This window comes from Pinus tabuliformis, chromosome 3_1 (assembly GCF_031772625.1).
Source record: "Pinus tabuliformis cultivar Carrire ecotype Pingquan chromosome 3_1, CPIR1, whole genome shotgun sequence".
NCBI classification, from domain to species: Eukaryota; Viridiplantae; Streptophyta; class Pinopsida; order Pinales; family Pinaceae; genus Pinus; species Pinus tabuliformis.
In genome coordinates, this window is record NC_142301.1 from 88,073,718 (window position 1) to 88,092,768 (window position 19,051).

The window sequence follows — 19,051 nt, forward strand, 5'->3', positions numbered from 1 at the left end:
CACCTAAAATAATTCATTAATAAATTTAACTGGTTATTCCACATCTTAAAATTTATATTTTTAAATCAATTTATAACAATATCATCATAAATGACACACTATCATCTTTCTTCCCTAGAGACAACTAACTATTATTAGTCCCTGCCCTCCAGGCATGGACTATAATAATCGTTCGCGATGGATATAGCATTAGTTGACCTGCTTTTAGTCCCCGGTCATCAGCAGTTAACCAAAGTTTTATTCCCAATCCTGATTTTTCATCTTATTTGGCCTCTTTCCAAAAAACCGAAGCTAGACGTCAAAAACCGAGGCGAAAAGAATAGGTTATATTTTTGTTTGTCCGATATTTTCAAATTGTCAGTCCCTGCAACCTAAACTAATGCTAGCATTACTGGACAGCATTAAATGTTATCTCAGCATCCACGGACACCTTGGTATATACCAAGCAGGTCTAAGCATATTGGTAGGTGTGCATGCAGGCGCGGCAGGTGTGCATGCATGGGGAGGTGTCATGTTTCGCTGGCCTGCCTTAGTTCTGGCGGTGGTCTTCCATGTTTTAAACCTGATCTTCTGTTTACGAAGGGTTGATAAAAGCAATGATTCATCTCATCCCTTACTTGCGAACCAGAACTGTAAGCTCGTGAAGGGGTGCTTGCAGTAATCTTACTGGTGTGCCTCCTGCCCGCTAATGGTAATAGAAAGAGGAGGACGAAGACTGATATGAAGTCGCTCGGGAGCTCTGCTTACTCTGCTGCTGGATAAACTGATGCTGAGCCAACAGAAGAACTTGCTGGATCGACAGAAGCTGCTACAGGTGCTGCTGGACCTGGAACTATATCTACCCTTGCTTCAGCTTGGTACATGTTTCATACCCAATTCTATTTCTTTAGAAATTTTATCTTAGTTACGCAATTAGCATAGCTTTGATTGGAGGCCATGGTTTGCTCTGCTATCTGCCAAGGACTTATCACCTTGGTATCTTGCCAACCCAGATTTCCTTTGTAGTATAACTTTCTTTCTTTGTTATAATGCCTTGCGTCCATGCATCCTCTTGCAAAGCCAGATCCAAGGCACGTTGCTTGCATTCTGCAGATGTTTCAGGTAAAAAGTAGCATGACCAGTGGGAGCGAACAGAACCTGTGAAAGAAGGAGGAAGGCATCCATGTTATAGAATTGACTATGACAGAAATAAATGTGAAAATATATTTCAATCTCACAAATTTCGCTTATTGTCTATTTATACAAGTTTCTGATTTTCTCCTTAAAATCTAGTTTAATGAAAAGCTTAGAACTTGGCCTCAGAACTAAAAATAATAGGCTCTAACATCAAAAGCATGGCATGCAAAAAGAAACGTTCATTTATGTTCTCACAAAAATAGACCGAAATATAAGACGTGCGGGGACTATCAATGACAGTGCTTTTGTGGAACTTTGAAACATGCTTTCAAATATCAAACCTTAAATCAAATCGTGCTTAAAATGAAAAAGATATAATCTTGATACCTAACAGCCCATGTTAGAATATAAAAAGTACCTACACAGCCTTCATGGTCAGCCCGATTGGAGTAATTTGTAACCAGAATTCTCTTCTCATTTACAGCAAGAGCAAGCATTCCTGCCATGCCAGCTATCTGTGCACCAATCCCAAATTAATCAGTTGCATATTCTAAAACAAACCATGAATTCAGAGCTAAGAATGAAATTCTGATTGTCTTCTACATTACCCATATGGAACAATGTTCCCTTTGAGAGAAAAAATGGTAGTTTGAACCGCCTGCAACCTCCTGCGAAGCCTGTTGGTGTCTCGGATCACAAAGGAGGACTTGGAGTCTCCTCCTTCATTACCATCTGCTGCTGGATATTTGGGGTGTAGACGGTATACGTAGGCCTGTTTGGACGAAACGAAACGAAAGCAGCCCAAAATACCTTGGCTGCTTGACACCTGCAATGCAGAAGACACCTGTCATTCATGCAAAAACCGCATGTAAGGGACTTCGTAATCAAGGAGTCTGCATGGCTATTATTATGCCTATGTTTCTCATGTACTGCTCAAACTTTTGAAATGAAATACAATCCAAAAAAACCCTTTTGAAAAAAAAATAAATGTAAAAGTTAAACCTATAATTTCAACCGATTAAAAAAACCGAAAAACAGTTTAGTTTAGCAAGTTACACCGCAGAATTAAAGGACACGGCCTGTCAATTGCAAGCCCTTGATACACCCAGGACCTCTACTTTGTCTGTCTCGGTATGCAGTGAAGAAAAACTTTTACTGTTAGAGCTTTTAAAAACGAATAAAGACAATTTACCTCTGTTGTTCATCACGAATTTATTGCAACGACAACCATTACCGAATTTAAGCTCAATTCAACAACCTCTGTCTCGGTATGCAGTGAAGAAAAACTTTTACTGTTAGAGCTTTTAAAAACGAATAAAGACAATTTACCTCTGTTGTTCATCACGAATTTATTGCAGCGACAACCATTACCGAATTTAAGCTCAATTCAACAACCTCTGCAACACATTCTTCTATATCTTATTCAAAACAACCTCTGCAACACATTCTTCCATATCTCATTCAAAACATTGATTTTCAGAAATATAACTAAATTTTGCAAAGCAAGTGACTTTGAATACACGCAAAATCTAAATGGCAAGGATTTGCAAGTACTTCGGTATCTTGTTAACTTCGAATTCCACGGCTTCGCCATTGCGCAGATAGAGCTCGTTCTGCAACAGCTCCAGTATTCGACAGTGAAGGCGATAATGGCAATGCTTACAGATTGGGTTGCTTATAGCAAAGGCCATAATGACAATGGTTACAGCGAAGGCGATAATGGCAATGCCACGGACAACTCGTTAGTCTTGCTGAAGCCGATACCTGGGCATAGTGATGACGGAGTTAAAGCGAATTTGACATGTTACATTAACCATGCATGCAGCCAATGGTTTATGTGCACGGTGTTATGCTCTGGAAAAACATGCGGCCAATGAATTTTTTGCACAGGTGTTATGAGCTGTGTCATGCCAAAACCTAAATTGAGATGGTTTTAGTAATGACTGGCCCAAGCAAAGCGTGAACCGAAGGAAAAAAAGGTCTAATCAAACGACCCCACGAGAAGCATAATGTTTCATTAACAAAATACCATCGAATCGTGCACCAGCTCATGTTTGGCCTTATTATTCTTTATCCACATGACAGGAAATTAAAACGAACGGAGTGCGGTTACGTATTTCAAATTACTTTTTTGATCTATTCTTTTATCCTCAGGCACCATAGCTATTAATAGCTCTCTAAGAACCTTCTCGGGAATAGGCTCATTCAACCAGTCCTCGGAGTTTGTTTGAAGTAGCAAACATTTGATGTTATGATCTTAGTGTTGTAAAGAAAATATATAATCAAGTTTTCATTTGTTCTTACTTATTTAACTTCCCTGCAACTAAGATCAAGTTTTGGCTGGCTACCCTCGCCTATATATAGAGTCTAACCTGTGATATACAAGCATGAAATAAGCTCAATTGCAATTCCTTCCTTGTGTTGCGCTGCTTTGTAGTTGTGTTTAATTAGCTGCCGATGGCCGTTGCAATGGGGGCAAGAACATTGGCAGTTTCGGTTTATGTTACAGCAACACTAGCATTAATATTTAATCTCTATGTTCAAGGTAAGGTGGTAATCCCTCGACTATATTTTATGTACGTATCATATTTGTTTGTTTTGGTGAGTACCTATCATCAATAAATAATTGTTTGCTTTGGTAAGTGCAGGAGCTACCGGTGCGACGGGCAATCATGGAGTCTTAACGTGCCCGCAGGAACAAGTTCAGGCAGATTTTGGGGATGTACGGGATGCTCCTTCGATGCCTCTGGTAAAGGACCAATCACACTTGCTAGCAAGCACCAGTACTTTGCCAAGTTTATATTTCCTGATTTTTTAATAAGCAAAGTTATTAGGCTGCTCATGCGGAGTTAAGAGCTTGTGGCACCTGCTGTGGCAAATGCAATTGTGTTCCGCCTGGAACATCTGGAAATGACATCGCAATAAACATAAGTGCCCATGAATATGACACGTGCCCATTGCATCCAAGCTGGTCGTTCAACTATGGATTATGGCAGGGACTAGCTGCCTCGCAGCCCTCCTTGTTTTTAAAAATATCTGAATATATTATTACATATACTTAACCGTGATGTAAACTTTGGTTTTCAAAACACACTTGTAAAACGAAGTACTCCAAACATCAATATCAAGTTTATAGCAGGTTTCTCCCTTGACACTCTTTTCTAGAAAAAGTGCAGTGTGTCCACCTCACATATTCAAAAGTTTTTAAAAGGAACGGTTGGAGAAGTTTGTTATTTTTAAAAGAACATATAGTTTTAATTTAAGTACTGTCAGCTATGATCGTGCTACCGAGCTGGTCGTTAACATTATTATTAAAGTTCTTTTACTTTTGATGCCTTTACTCTATACGGAATCGTTTATTTGAGAATCGAGAGCATTTCGATGGGCCTGATAGGATTTCTATGGATGTATTTGAAATTTAATTTAGGTAAAAAAATTGTAATTATAAAATAATAATTTTGAATAAAACTTTAACACAAAATATAGAAAAAGAATTAATATTGAGATTCAGTAATTTTATTTTATTTTTAATCACTTGGTGAATCGGGTACTGCCAATCCTAATCTATGGGATACCCAGGATCAATCTTCATCGCAGCCACTATAACACCAAGAGTACATCCAACTACTTGCAAGTCGATATACTAAGATCCTATGATTTTAGCAAAGCAAGACTCTCGTGCCGCCAAGGGGGGGGGGAATTTGCTCTCGAGCCGCCACCACAGCAGGTCATGTACTCAATGAGATTTGAACCATGGTCTCTTGAGCTTCGCCCAAGTAGACTTACCGTTAAACTACACATCACTGTACAGTGAGATTCAATAATTATTATTGAGAATATTAATGCGGATTGGAGGGATAGTCCCTTACCTAAGAGCCCTAACTATACTTTTTGAAGTTGTTATAGGAATAGTAATTTTTACTTTCTTTTTTTTGTTTGTCTAGTTGTCTTTTCTCTCTCTTTTTCTTCAACATCTTTTATTGTTTCTTTTTAGTTGTTGGCTTTCAATCCCTATATGGTATTGTGATACACTCATATTTGCCATCTAGTTTAGCTTGCTAATAATTTTCCCATTTTGATTGCCCTTTTTCTCTATAGCCCAAGCCACAAACTCGTTTACATGATAATGCAAGTTCGTTGTTTTAAAGCATTTCATATTCCTACTTCTTGAGAACCTATGTCACTAGAGATAAACCTCTTTTCAACCTCATCCATCATTCTATTTCTTCCACCTCTTTTTTCATGCTCTCAAAAAACCTTGTATGATAAACCGCAATTATGGCCCTTCCCATGCGCTCTTTCTATTTAGCCTTGGATGACCTCCCTACCAGTTGCATTAATATCATTTTTAGCATCATGTGTGACTCTTCCAAACCCATCACCAATCTCCCCAATCCCCTTCATAGCTTCAACCTTTCACATCATAACTTACAACTTGTAAGCACCACCTAATAAAAATATACTATTGCTCCCTCCAGACCAAAGCACAAACCCTTGAATATTGTAACATACTTCAAGCCATTGTCTAGTTGTAACTTCCTCAAGCAAATTATCAATCTAATTGTACTTTGCATAAGCCTCCAACAGTGCATCCTTAGAACATCAATTGAACCATAACATGATTTACCTCCTCCCTTACAATTCAATAAACAAATCCCAAAAACAAAGCTACAAGTCCCCTTACCATTCATTGCACCAACCTCGATCTATCTTAACTCTGAATTTACCAAGTGCTGAGAGGGATCAAATCTCCTAAGCTACAAACCTCATTTAGAGTGAAAAGATATTGCAAATTCAAAGTTAAGATGGATATAGGTTGGTGTTATAAAATATCAATAATAATTTTAACACTTACAATAAAATTTCGCTACTGCACAATTTTGCAACATGTATAAATTATTTATTTATTTTTAGATTTACCCCGCAACCTATATGAATCTCAGTTCACAGATTATGAGAATTTTTCAACTAACTAAACTCAGATCAGGCGTTTCATTTGTTTGGATTTTCTTGCTACATATCGATAAAGGACCTCCTGGTCACATTATCATCCCTTTCTTTTCCACACAACATATAATAAAATCTCCAACCTTACCAAATTAATTAGTCCTCCAAGATATTAGCCTATTGTTGCTCTATTTCATGTCTATTATATGCATCCCTTGAACTCAATCCAAAGGTAATGCCTCGCTTAGGGACAATGGCTTCAAATCCACCATTGAAACACAAAGAAGACCTTTCCTATAAACTTTTTAAGCCTCTAATTATTCTACTAGAAGGGCTCAAATGAGAGGTCTTATTTGCATTTCAAGGGTGGATTTGAAGTTATTTTCCATAAGTTAAGCAACACCTTTGAATTTAGTGCAAGGGATGCATATAACAAACATGAAATGGAGCAACTATAGGCTGGCATCTTGGAGGATTGATTATTTTGTTTAAGTTGGAGCTTTTGTCATATGTTGTGTGAAAAATAAAGGGATCAAAATGTGACCACAAGGTCCTTTGTGGGTATGTAGCAAGAAAATCCAAACAAATGAAATGCTTGATCTAATTTTAGTTAGTTGAAAAATTCTCATAATATGTGTACTAAGATCAGTTCATAGATTATGAGAATTTTTCAACTAACTAAAATCAAATCAGGCGTTTGGATTTTCTTGCTACGTACCCACAAAAGACCTCCTGGTCACATTTTTATCCTTTTCTTTTTCACACAACATATAGCAGAAGCTCCAACCTAACCAAAATAATCAATCCTCGAAGATGTCAGCCTATTGTTGCTTTGTTTCATGTCTATTTTATGCATCCCTTGCACTCTATCCAAAGGAGATGCCTCGCTTAGGGACAATGGCTTCAAATCCACCATCGAAACACAAAGAAGAGTGCCATTGGTGTAAAGTTGTTTTTGAAGACACTCTAAGAGTGCCATTGGTGTAAATTTATCTTTGATGACACTTTAACAGTGCCATTGGTCCTAAAAACTCACCTTAAAGAAAGAAATGTCTTACAAGCCCCTCGCAATGGAAGAACTTTAGGGCCAAGTACCATTGATTTATAGCAGTTTTTTTCCTTCATTCAGTAAAATACTTTCTTTAACTTTTGGTAAAAAAACAATATGTAAAGGCATTTTATACAACAACAACAACAAAAAGTATGTCATGAAATCAACCACCACAATCCAAAATATGCACCTAGTGTATGTCTGAAGGGTTATTAACAATTATCAAGTCCAAGCACATGGAAGTAAGATAAAAATTGTTGTATTAATGAGGGAACCTTTTCTGAACAATCTATTGGCTAAGAGTCAAGTTGTTTTCATCAATGATTTACCCTCATACTAGAAGAGGCAAGAGAATTAGATGCAACGATTATTGAAAGACAGGGCCTATGCATGGTGAATCCTCCCTTCCAATAAAGTTGGCATTTAACAACCTCTAAGTCCTTCTAGCTACTCTGCACCATAAAAGTTACCCAAATTTGTACTATGGATGGAGTTTATAGAAAAGAATAGAAATTAAAATTATTCTAACTCCTTTTCCCCAATGGGACTCATTCCAAGATGTAGTTGTGCAAGAGTACTGTCAAGTTTTGCCTCCACCTCGAAATCCCATGTCACTTATTTATGCAAAAGGCTTGAGCTTGTTGGAATGAATTAGTGATCCCCATGTTTCCCTACTCCTTAGAGTTGCAACAAAGCTATGTGTTGAGCTGATGAAAGCCTTTTTTCCATTGTAGGTTGCTCCAAAGGAAGACAATAAGGAGCTTATCTAGTTATTAATAAGGTGTAGTTAAAACAATCCAAAAGAGTAGTAGTACATGTAAAGGTTTTGCATTAAACCAAAACATGCAAGTATTAGTAGAATTCCAAGTCGACAGCATCACCTTGAGTGGATGATAGTCCCATGTTCCCAGGGTGGTGTTTAGTCCATGGGATCAATTTCTAGAGGTGCAGTGATTAAGTCATAGTTAAAAGAAACCAAAAAAGAGGAGTAGTAGATGTAAAGGTTTTCCATTACACCAAAAATTACGGGTATTAGTAGGCTTCCAAGCGGATAACATCACCTTGAGTGGGTGGTTAGTACCATGTTCCCACGGTGGCACTTAGTCCATGGGATCAATTCCCAAAGGTGTGATAGTTAAGTCATAGTTAAAAGAACAAAAAAAGAGGAGTGGTAGACATATAGGTTTCTCATTACACCAAAACTAGTGGGTATTAGTAGAGTTCCAAACCGACAACATCACCTTGAGTGGGAAATTAGTCCCATGTTCCCAGGGTGTAAGTTAGTCCATGAGATAGATTCACAGAGGTGTGACAATTAGTCCAACAATCCCCCCTTTGAAGTAACTTGGGGGATTTGGACCTAGGCCAAGGCTTTGATAATATGTAAAGGTTTTGCCATTACTTCAAAACTCGCAAGTATTAGTAAACTCACAAACTGACTACGCCATATGGAGTGGAAGGTTAGTCATATCCTCCCAGGGTGGTGGTTAGTCCATGAGATTGATTTCCATGGGTGTGGTCGTTAGTCTAGCAATAGTCGAGTATCAATGAATATTTTTGAAGAAATTTGGAATCTAGATACAAGAATTTGTAGACTTTCTTGGCTATTCTCTCCAACATCTCATATTGCTTTTGGCAAAGCTTGGAAGGAAAAGGGGTTTATAGAAACCTAAAAACTTTCCTAGGTTCAATCCATGGCTACTCTTAGACAACTAGGTAGTTAGGAACGTTGTCCTAATTCTATAACATTACATTTTAGCCATTTTTAATATAGAGCCCAAATCTTCACTAAAATGCTAAATAGAATCCATTGTATTGTATATCAGCTCTTTTTCCCTAATACATAGTAAGCAAGTATTTGTCAACAAAACTCCCATTAAGTTTTAACCATCTAAATAGTGTTATGGATTTAGAGATGAATACCTCTGATGAGATCAAGAGGATTGATGATGTAGGAGGTGGTGCTAAGAGGCTTGATGACCAACACATGTGAGGTTGGGGCCAAAGTTCAATCCTACCTAATCCACTAGAACATGTTGACTTTCTTAGATTTAGCTTGCTTAATACGTAGGGACACCAAAGCATCCAAAAGCACATTCTACCTAGTGCAAGTAAAAAAACTAGCCAAAGTTGATTTCTCATCACATGGCAAGATAAAATTTATTCAATAGATGGTGACATGCACTTAGCATCTAGCCATATTCTATACATTCCCACTAAACTATGACATGCAAAGGAGAGTATTCCACCATCTGATTCCAAGCACGGGGAATTGATTAGGATCAAGAGTGAAAAATTTGTTGATCTGTATCAACTACTCAATTTGAAATAAATGTGAGGCAAGGTTGGTAGAATATGCACCACTAGCATCTGGCTTTGTAGCTTGGTAACCTCTCTCAAGGTTCAACCAAGGGCGAGTAGTTGGTCGGCTTATTGCTAAACCATGATAAGGTTGGTCAGGGCTCTATGTATGAACTCCTCCATGTAGGCCATAGCAAGCTAGCTACCACTTACATGAAGGATAAATTGTCCTTGAATAAAACTTATGTTGTTTTAGTTAGATAATTTGAGTTAGAAGATAGTGGAGTTGCACACTAGTTTTTTTGGCTAAAATTTTATATGAGACATTGAGAAGCCCCTACTTTTTGGATAAACTTGATAAATCCTAATTGATAAGAGATCTAAGTGATTTCTTCTAGGTTGATCCTTTATAAAAACCTAGTAGGTCGGATCCAATTCCTTCCTAGTTGGATTTTGAAAACTCATGTGGTAAGCCATCTAGTTGATATGACTTATCATTAGCCATTGTCATCGAGGCTATTATCAATTCAAGAAGGTAAACTCTTTGTAGAATTTGTGAGGAACATGATAAATGCATGTTTACACTGGCATCACTTGGGCATTTTTCATTACCTGCAACTAAAAGACAATATGATATTAACAAATTCACTCTAATCCTTTCATGTTTCATTATTCTTCTTGACGTGATCTTTAGGGCTCTAGTCTTTTTTATTTCCAATTTTTCTTTTAAAAAGTCTTGATGGGTTGATTTGAGATATTAAAATAGTGTATTTGGGACCAAATTTGGGCATGTTGTGCTTGTTGAATTTCATCTCCCTTCAAAAGGTGCCTAATCTTAGCCACACATAATTGAAGAGCTTCATCATATATGATAGACAATTTTAAATTCCTCCTTGGTTGCTTTATGGTGTTAGTGTTGAACAACCACTTTTTGTTGGCTAAGCCTTCAGAGGAATGATGTTATTCAATTGATAGAATTGTTTCATTACTCAATCCATCCATCCTCCCTTGACCAAAGTAGCAAGTTCCAAATCCATAAAAGAACATTGGTGTTGCAAATTTGATACTGTAAAGTAGATATTAGGTCTTGGGTATTTGCATCTTGGCTACATTCCATGGTAGTGAGAAAACAACATTGTGATGGTTAGAAAGAGAAACTTCACCTACCACTTGCATCGGCTTGCTATCATCATTGTCGAAGAAAAAGGTGTTTGCTTTTGAAAGCATGGCCCTTTCACATTGTGAATACCTCTCTCATAACAAACCCTCAAATTAGATAATGTGAACCACAACTCTGAACAAGCACCTTTCACTTTTTTGTTGGGGCTGTACAAAGCAATTCTATTCTTGAGGTCATTCTAAGCATTATAGTTTTTGGATGTAGGTATGGCCCCTTCATGTTATGAATACCTCTCTCATAGCCAACCCTCAAATTAGACCACATGAACCACAACTTTGAACAAGCACCCTTCACATGTTTTTTGGGATTGTACAAAGCAAGTCTATTCTTGAGGTCATTACAAGCATTATAGTTTGTTGATGCAGGTAGATAGAGATAATCCCAACCTTATCATATTGAAACTCCACATTGTAAAAGTCATCACACAGTAACCAATCAACCTTTAGGAGATAATCAACTAGTAAGTTCCATAACATTGATTTTCTATTTGTACCATTTGGAGCATATGAGTTGGAAAAGCCAAGGAATCACTCATCAAGATTAAGAAGCACCCACATCACTTGGTTTGATGGGTCCATGCCATGGTCAATTAAGCAATATAAAATCCTAACCAAGAGAAATATGGTTGCCCCCACCGCCTCACAAGCATAGGAATAATGTAAAATAATGTTGTGTTCAATGTAAAACCAAAGAATTTCAATCCATGCAAAATGTAAGATGTTCAATTTTGATACCACTGATCAAACTCTATGAACCATGGTCTTCTTGACTCGGGTTTTGATATTCTTGATGGATTTTTTTTTGGTTAACTAAATTTATTTAATTTTTCTGTGTGGTTCATGGTTCGAGAGAATGGTGACCACTACGTCCACGTAATTATTGTACGTGTGAATCTACTTGAAAGGATCACTTCCTACCAGCTCAACCACAGAGCTTCACCCCAAGAGTGTCGAGAGAATTGAACCTGTTAAGTCTCAATAACAAAGGTGCTTTAGCAATGAGGACTCAACCATCTGAGCTAATCCTCGGGGCTTGATATTATTGATGTTATATATATAATCTTCATTGTAATTGTCCCACAAAAAATGTCCATCTCCTCACTAACCTCACTGCTTAAAGCATGGTAGGAATCTCAAGTAACACAACTTTTCTTACCAAACATATGTGTTACGTAACCCTCAAGTGTATTCTTCTTAGGGTGCCACTGCACTTCATTAGTGTCAGTGTAATCTTACCCTTCCATTTGAAAAGTGCTAGTTGAATCCTTACTTGTAGTTGTGCCAACCAACTTGGGACAAAGTCAATCATGATGTTAACTGGGGTTTTTAGAGTTAATGTTTTCAAACTTTAACTGACTTGACCATCATTGGTATCAACTAGGCCAATGGATTGGTTTAGAGGGCATGTTTCGTAGTGAACTAGCTACATCAAAGCCTAACATGGCTGGTTCGATACCAAACTAGCCCTACTTAGTTGAGTTTGTAACTACTTGGATGATTAGCTATTGGATCCAATTATGGCCAACTCAACAAGAAAAATTCAATTTTTACTGTAAAAAAACAAAAGAATTGTTAAGGGGCTCAGACCCCTATATTAAGACTATAATAAGAAATCATTATTAGTTTATTTTTACATTAGTGGGTTAGCTAGAACCTTTCATTGTACCCTTTCATTATAATTTTGCCTTATCTCTTAAATATATATATATATATATATATATATATATATATATATATATATATACACACACATGAAGGAGACCTAGTTTTATCACCATATCTTGTCTTATGTATTGAATTCATTGTAGAAGGAAATTTCCCCTTTGAAGTTGATTGTATTCATTGACTTCTTATCATTTTTAAGGCACATGGTTCATAACATTTGGTATCAGAGCTATGATCCTAGGGTTTCACCACTTCAATCAAGTCATCTTGACATTTTTGCTAGAAATTTTTCTTGAAAGTTTTGGATAACTAAATTTTGAGGAGATTGAGGCTAAATATCTAAGTATACATAGTCAAATTTTCAACTTCTGGTTTGTTACAATATTGGAGATATAACCTATGGAAGTTAGGGTTTATGATTAATCCTGAAATTAGTCCCACATTTTAGTTTTGTTATATAACTTTTTTTTCTCAGGGGTTTTAGATTTTGTAATTTTGTGGTAAGTGTGGAGAAAAATATCATAATACAGTTCCAAATTTTAGATTCTGGTTCATTATAATTTTGGAGATGTTGTATATGGAAGATAGGGTTTATGACTAATCCTGAAATTAGTTCTTAAAGATCCATCCTATATTTTTTGCTATAAAATTTCTGTTTGGTGAAGTTTTAGATTATGAAATTTTTAAAATCCTAAGGATATATAGTGAGTGACATGTGTACAATTTTTTAGATTCTGACTCATAATTTTTGAGATATTTCTTATGGAAGTTTAGGTAATTTTAGGAGTTTTTCCTAGGGTTAGCAAGGACATTTTGTAATTTTTTTAAGAGATGTGTTCTGATGTCTTTAAATAACACAAGATCTATCGTTCATTGGGTACAATTGTGGTTGGAGAAGAAGACATACAGAACTACATATGGTTTCACCTTGTTGGAAACACCTATAACCCCTATTGGTACCCCTTCAAGTAGTATAAAATCACATAGTACTTGTATATGAAATTTCACTTCCATGTAACTTTGGCTATATAGAAAGTCCCCTAAATATTCCTACAATCAACTTTAAATAAGCTATTTGACTGTGTTGTCGCTATAATACATTGAGAACAACACCTAGGGAGACCACTCTCTAGTACATGGTTAGTTAGATAGTACAACTAAGAACATCGTGGAGTCTCCTAGTGCATTGAGATATTAGGTCGAGTGCTAATGTTGGACCCCATACACATATCAGAGAGCTATAGCACATGACACTCCCTTGTCCTTTATCTAATAACCTTTTCTAGTGAGTTCACCATAAACCATGTTAAGGAGGTAAAAGAGGAGCATTGTTATTTTCTCACATGGGTTCAAAGAAAGATCCAAGAATTACTTCACCAATTAAATTTCTAGAAAGCTCAACCATAACTTACGAAGAAATAGAAGAAATGCAAAATTAGGTATCTAATTTGGATACTCAATTTAAGGAAATAAGTGGGACTATGTTAAAAAAGTTGAATTGTCACGGTAAGAAATAATTAAAAGGGATATTGAACATATCATAGGTACGAAGTTGGAACAAATGGAACATAAGATGAATGGAAAGTTGGAACAAATAGAATTAAGATGGATGGAAGGTTATGATAGAGGAAAAATAAAATGGATGGAAAGTTGGAAGAATTGGAACATAATATTATAGAAGCCCTATATGGGAGGCTTCCTAAAATTGATAATGTGATTGAAGGGACTCGTGAAAATAAAGGAAGTATTCAAGTTGAACAACTTTCCAATAGTAAGAATTTTATAGGGGTATTTTACTCCAATTGTGGAGTTACTTATGGATGGTTTTCAAAGGGAGTGAACTTTCCAAGGTTGAATTAAAGAAGTTTGATCGAACAGAGGCATTTGCCTAGGTGAACTAGATAGAGGAATATTTTGAATTGCGTAATATTATTTATGATGAGAAAATGATTCACTTAGAAACTTTTACTTTGAGATTAAACCCTTTAAATGGTATCAATACGTAGTTAAAAGGAAGTCTCATTCTTATCATTATATTTGGGGTTTATTTATAAGTGACTTAAAAGCACAATATGGGAAAGTTTGGTAAAAAGACTACCTCGGTCACTTGATAAGAGTCAAATAACTAGGTGATATTGAAAGATTATATTTTAGAATTTCATGTATTGGCCACAAGGATGGATAACATAAGTGATGAACATTTGTTAAAATCTTACATGGTTGGATTAAAAGAATACATTAAACATTAGATTTTCCTAAAATTAAGAAGGCGATGTATTTTTCTTGTCATATACAAGCCATGAATAAGACTATTTAGAAGTCTACCATTGGAGCTTACATAATAAAGCAAATATTGTTTTGGGGTTCATAAGACAACCCTACTTCATCGTAGTAGAATATCGCAGAACGAAATGGAGGAAAGAAGAGAAAAGGGACTATGATTTTATTGTAACAACAAATTGTCAAAAGGGCATAAATGTCAAGAAACAAAATTGTTCCCCTGGAAAAACAACGATAAAGAGGAAATGGAGGCATCTACACAAAGAAATGAGGGAGAACTAGTCAACTTAAAAGAGCAGAAAATAGAAGATGAAATTGTGCACAACATTTATTCAGAAAGGTACAAAATGTTGGTTCACGCATTGGCAGTTTTGTTAGCACCTCAAACCCTAAAGATTGTTGGTTACATTAAGAAGCAAAGAGTCATCGTGCTTATTGACTCATGTAGTGCTTATAACTTCATTCACAAAAGATTCGTCAATGGAGAGAGTATAATTATGTGGGAAAATGCCACAACATTAAGCTAGGTATAGGTGAATAAATTTGGAAATCCCAATGTATGTCATTAATATTGAAGGTGAAGGTGTTGTTTTAAGAATTCAATGGTTGAGAATATATGTACAATTTCTACAAACTATAATGAATTATTCATTAGATTTGAATTGGAGGGAATTCAATATGAACAAGGAGGGTTAAACTATTTGGACCTTTTCAAGTCATCAACTCCCATAGGATTAAAAAGCTCCTAAAAGGGTAACAAGGGGCTTGTGATTAAATTGTATTCTATTGAAGTTAAGCAAGAAGCTTAAAATACTCCCAAGTAATTAAAACACATCTTGGAATAGCACTATAGGGTTTTCTAATAAATTTCAAAAAGGTATATCTTCATCTAGAGATCTTGAACATCAAATCGATCTAATGCCTAGAAGTACTCTTGATACAAATCTTTATAGATATCCTCATCAACAGAAGGGGGAGATGTTAGACTTCCTTAAAACCCAATAATTGATTTGCAATTTTCTAAGTGTGCTACCAAAAATACAAACAACTATTGTTCTCGAAAATACAAACAACTTTTTATTATAATAATAGTAATTGTTTGTAGAAGATTTTCAAGTAGAACTGTGGATAGGATTATTATCCCGTCTGACGTTTCGAGTCGACACTCCACCCATCATCAAGAACCAGAGAGTAGAATGATGATAACTAAATGTTAATGAGTCTTTAATAGATAATAAATCAATTAGTCGTTAGGGGGGGATTAATAATTTAATCAATGTAGCCGTTAAACGTCAAATATTTCAAAATAATTGAAGAATATAAAGGATTTAAATAATTAAATAGTTAAAATAAAGGAAGAATGAAATGGGGCAACTGATCCGGATTTAAACAGGAACGCAACAAATTACAGAGATAACCATATACACAAAGATGCAGCGGAAATAATACTTCATTTCATTAATGGAAAATACTGAAATATGCTTACAACCAGAAATGGAAATAAACCAGCTAGGGCGATGGTAGCTTATCTCTGAGAAGAGATGTGATGGCTACATGCCTCTGAACTGTGTCACAATGAGGCTCGAAGGCCTATTTATTGTTAAGAAACAATGGAAAACCCTTAACATTCCAAAACCTAACCCTAGGAGATGAAACGCCAAACTGTGGGCCCCGTTTGGGGTAAATTGGTACATCAACTTCCCGGGGTCGTAACTTTGGCATATGATCTCCGTTTGACGCGTACAATAGCTCGTTAGAAAGATCTATCCAAGCACTATCATTGTTGGAACGGGCAACATCGATCTATTCCATCGACCGATGTTGCCCCCGGATTCCCCAAAAAACGTCGTTTAGGGCCTCAAAACGGCTCCGGAAGTTCAGGACCCGAGAAACTGCTAAAAATAGTAAGTTGTGCTACAATTAAGGAAACTGAAAATGCTGAGAAAGACAATGGTGGGGGTCCAGGTGGACTTGGCAGGTGGCCACCAATATCCACCTGGATCATTCCTCCCCCCTTAGGAAGCAATGGTCCCCATTGCGTTGAGCTCCTCCATGAGATGAGGAAACTTCTGCTGAACTTGTTCCCTGGTGAGCCACTTGCCCCGCTGAAGGAGTTGGCCTGCTTTGACAACTCGATACAGTTGGATATTCTGTTGGCGAGTGTTCTTGATCTATGTGTCCATGATCCGATCAGTTGCAGCTTGTTCCATGCAATCTGGATTTAACTCTGTGGGTTTGAGCTGTTCTGCAATGTCGGATGTGTCTAGCAATGGTGGAAATTATGGCCGAAGGCGGTCCACATTGAACACTGGGTGCAGGCCAAGGAATGGGGGAATGCTGAGCTCAAATGCATTGTCTCCCATAGCCTTAGTAATTTTGTAAGGACCATATCGGAGTGGTCTCAATTTCCGATAGGCTCCAGTAAGGCGTTCCTTTTGCAAATGCAACCAGACTTTGTCGCCCACCTGAAACTTGTGTGGCACCCGATGTTGATCATGTCGCTGCTTGTACTTGGCATTTGATTTCTCAAGAATGTCATGGACCTGCTGGTGAATATGTTGGATGCGCTCAATGAAGCTGGTGGCCTTATCTGTTTCGGACTGGACATGAGCTGAATTCATGTGAGTAGCTGCAAGTGGCATGGCCACATCAATGGGGCATAGTGGCTAGAATCCCAAACCCACCTGAAAAGGGCTATGGCCAGTGGAGCTGTGAAGAGCTCGGTTGTAGCTGTGCTGAACATAGGGGAGGCTCTCGTCCCATGTGCGTGGATGCTTTGAGTTATACATGCGCAGAATGTGCACAATCATCCTATTGACAACCTCTATCTGGCCATCAGTTTGAGGATGGAAGGCTGTGGACTTCGTGAGTTTGGTGTCCAGCATTGCCCAGAGACTGGACCAAAATGTGCTGAGAAACCGACTGTCCCGATCTGAGATGATAGACTGTGGGATCCCAAAGTGCACCCACACTCGTTCAAAGAAGAGTTTAGCAGTGGCTTCTGCTGTGATATTCTTCTTGCAGGCCACCATAATGGCCATCTTCGAGAACCTGTCGACGACCACAAAAACACAGTCATTTCCATGCTTAGTGGAAGGAAGGCCTGACATGTAATCCATGGAGATGGATTCCCAAGGTCGACTAGGGGTAGGCAACGGGGTATAGAGGCCGTGCTTCTTAATGGTCGGTTTGGCAATGGCACAGGCAGTACATGATCGGATGTACTTCCCAACATCCTGTCGAAGATTCGGCCAATAGAAATAATTTTGCAGTACTGCCACTGTTTTCTCGACCCCGAAATGCCCAGCAGCCCAACTGTAGTGTGCTTCCCAAATCATCTTGGCACGCTCGCTTGAAGGAACACAAAGGTGACCGAGGTGGCATAATAGGGCATCCTGGAGGTGAAAATCTGCAACATGCCGACCCTCCAAGAGTGTCTGGTATGTGTGGCCGAATTCTGGGTCGCTTTTGTAGAGAAGTGGCCAATCAGAAGTCTCGTGCCCACAAGAGTTGAGCACGGTGGTTAGCGCCATGATCGGTGGTCGACTGAGGCAATCTGCAACATTATTGGTGATGCCCTTTTTATACTTGATATTCAAGTGAAACTGTTGCAGGTATGTAGACCACTTCTGATGGCGATCATTCTGCAATTTCCCTTGGGTCTGTATGAACTGCAGAGGTCGGTGGTCTGTGTGGATGACCGTTTCCTTCCCCAAAATGTAATGCTTCCATTGTCGGCAGGCCTGTATAATGGAATACATCTCTTTATCATAAGTGGGGTACTTCCGGACTGTGTCTGAAAGTGTTTCACTGTGATATGCCACTGGATGTCCATGTTGAGTAAGGACTGCCCCAATAGCATAGTCAGAGGCATCTGTCTCGACCTCAAACGGTTGTTGTAAATCTGGTAACGCGAGCACTGGTGCCGTGCAGAGGCGATCCTTCAACTCCCTGAATGCCTTCTGTTGAGATTCAGACCAAAAGAATTTTGCTTTCGCCCCGCCCTTGGTGACTTGACTCAAGGGCCAAGAAATATGAGAAAACCCCAACACAAACCTGCGGTAGAAGTTGGCAAGACCTAGAAAGCTGCGGAGCTCTGTTAGAGTGGTTGGAGAGGGCCAATCTCGAATGACTTGGATCTTGGCTGGATCGACATGCACCCCCTGTTCATCAATGATGTATCCCAGATACTGAACCTGGGTCATGCCAAAAGTGCATTTCTCCAAATTGGCACATAGCTTGTGTTGCCGCAGTGTTTGGAGAACCTGTTGGATGTGGTGGAGATGCTCTTTCCAACTCTGGCTGAAGATCAGAATGTCATCCAAGTATACTACTACAAAGGAGTTGGTGAATGGCCGCAAGATGTCATCCATTAGCCTCATAAAGGTTGCAGGAGCATTCGTCAATCCGAAAGGCATGACCAACCATTCGAAGAGGCCCTCCTTGGATTTGAAGGCAGTCTTCCACACATCGGAGGGTTCGATTGGTACCTGGTGATATCCTGACTTCAGA

At 38.0% G+C, this 19,051-nt stretch overlaps 1 long non-coding RNA gene across 1 annotated transcript; it reads right to left on the reverse strand.

The window, feature by feature from the left end:
* Window positions 1-967: 967 nt before the first annotated feature.
* Window positions 968-1,644, reverse strand: LOC149185908 (uncharacterized). The gene is made up of 2 exons (XR_016255564.1): window positions 1,535-1,644; window positions 968-1,137 (listed from the first exon to the last, which is right to left on the reverse strand). It is a non-coding gene; the product is annotated as an uncharacterized LOC149185908 (long non-coding RNA).
* Window positions 1,645-19,051: the final 17,407 nt, after the last annotated feature.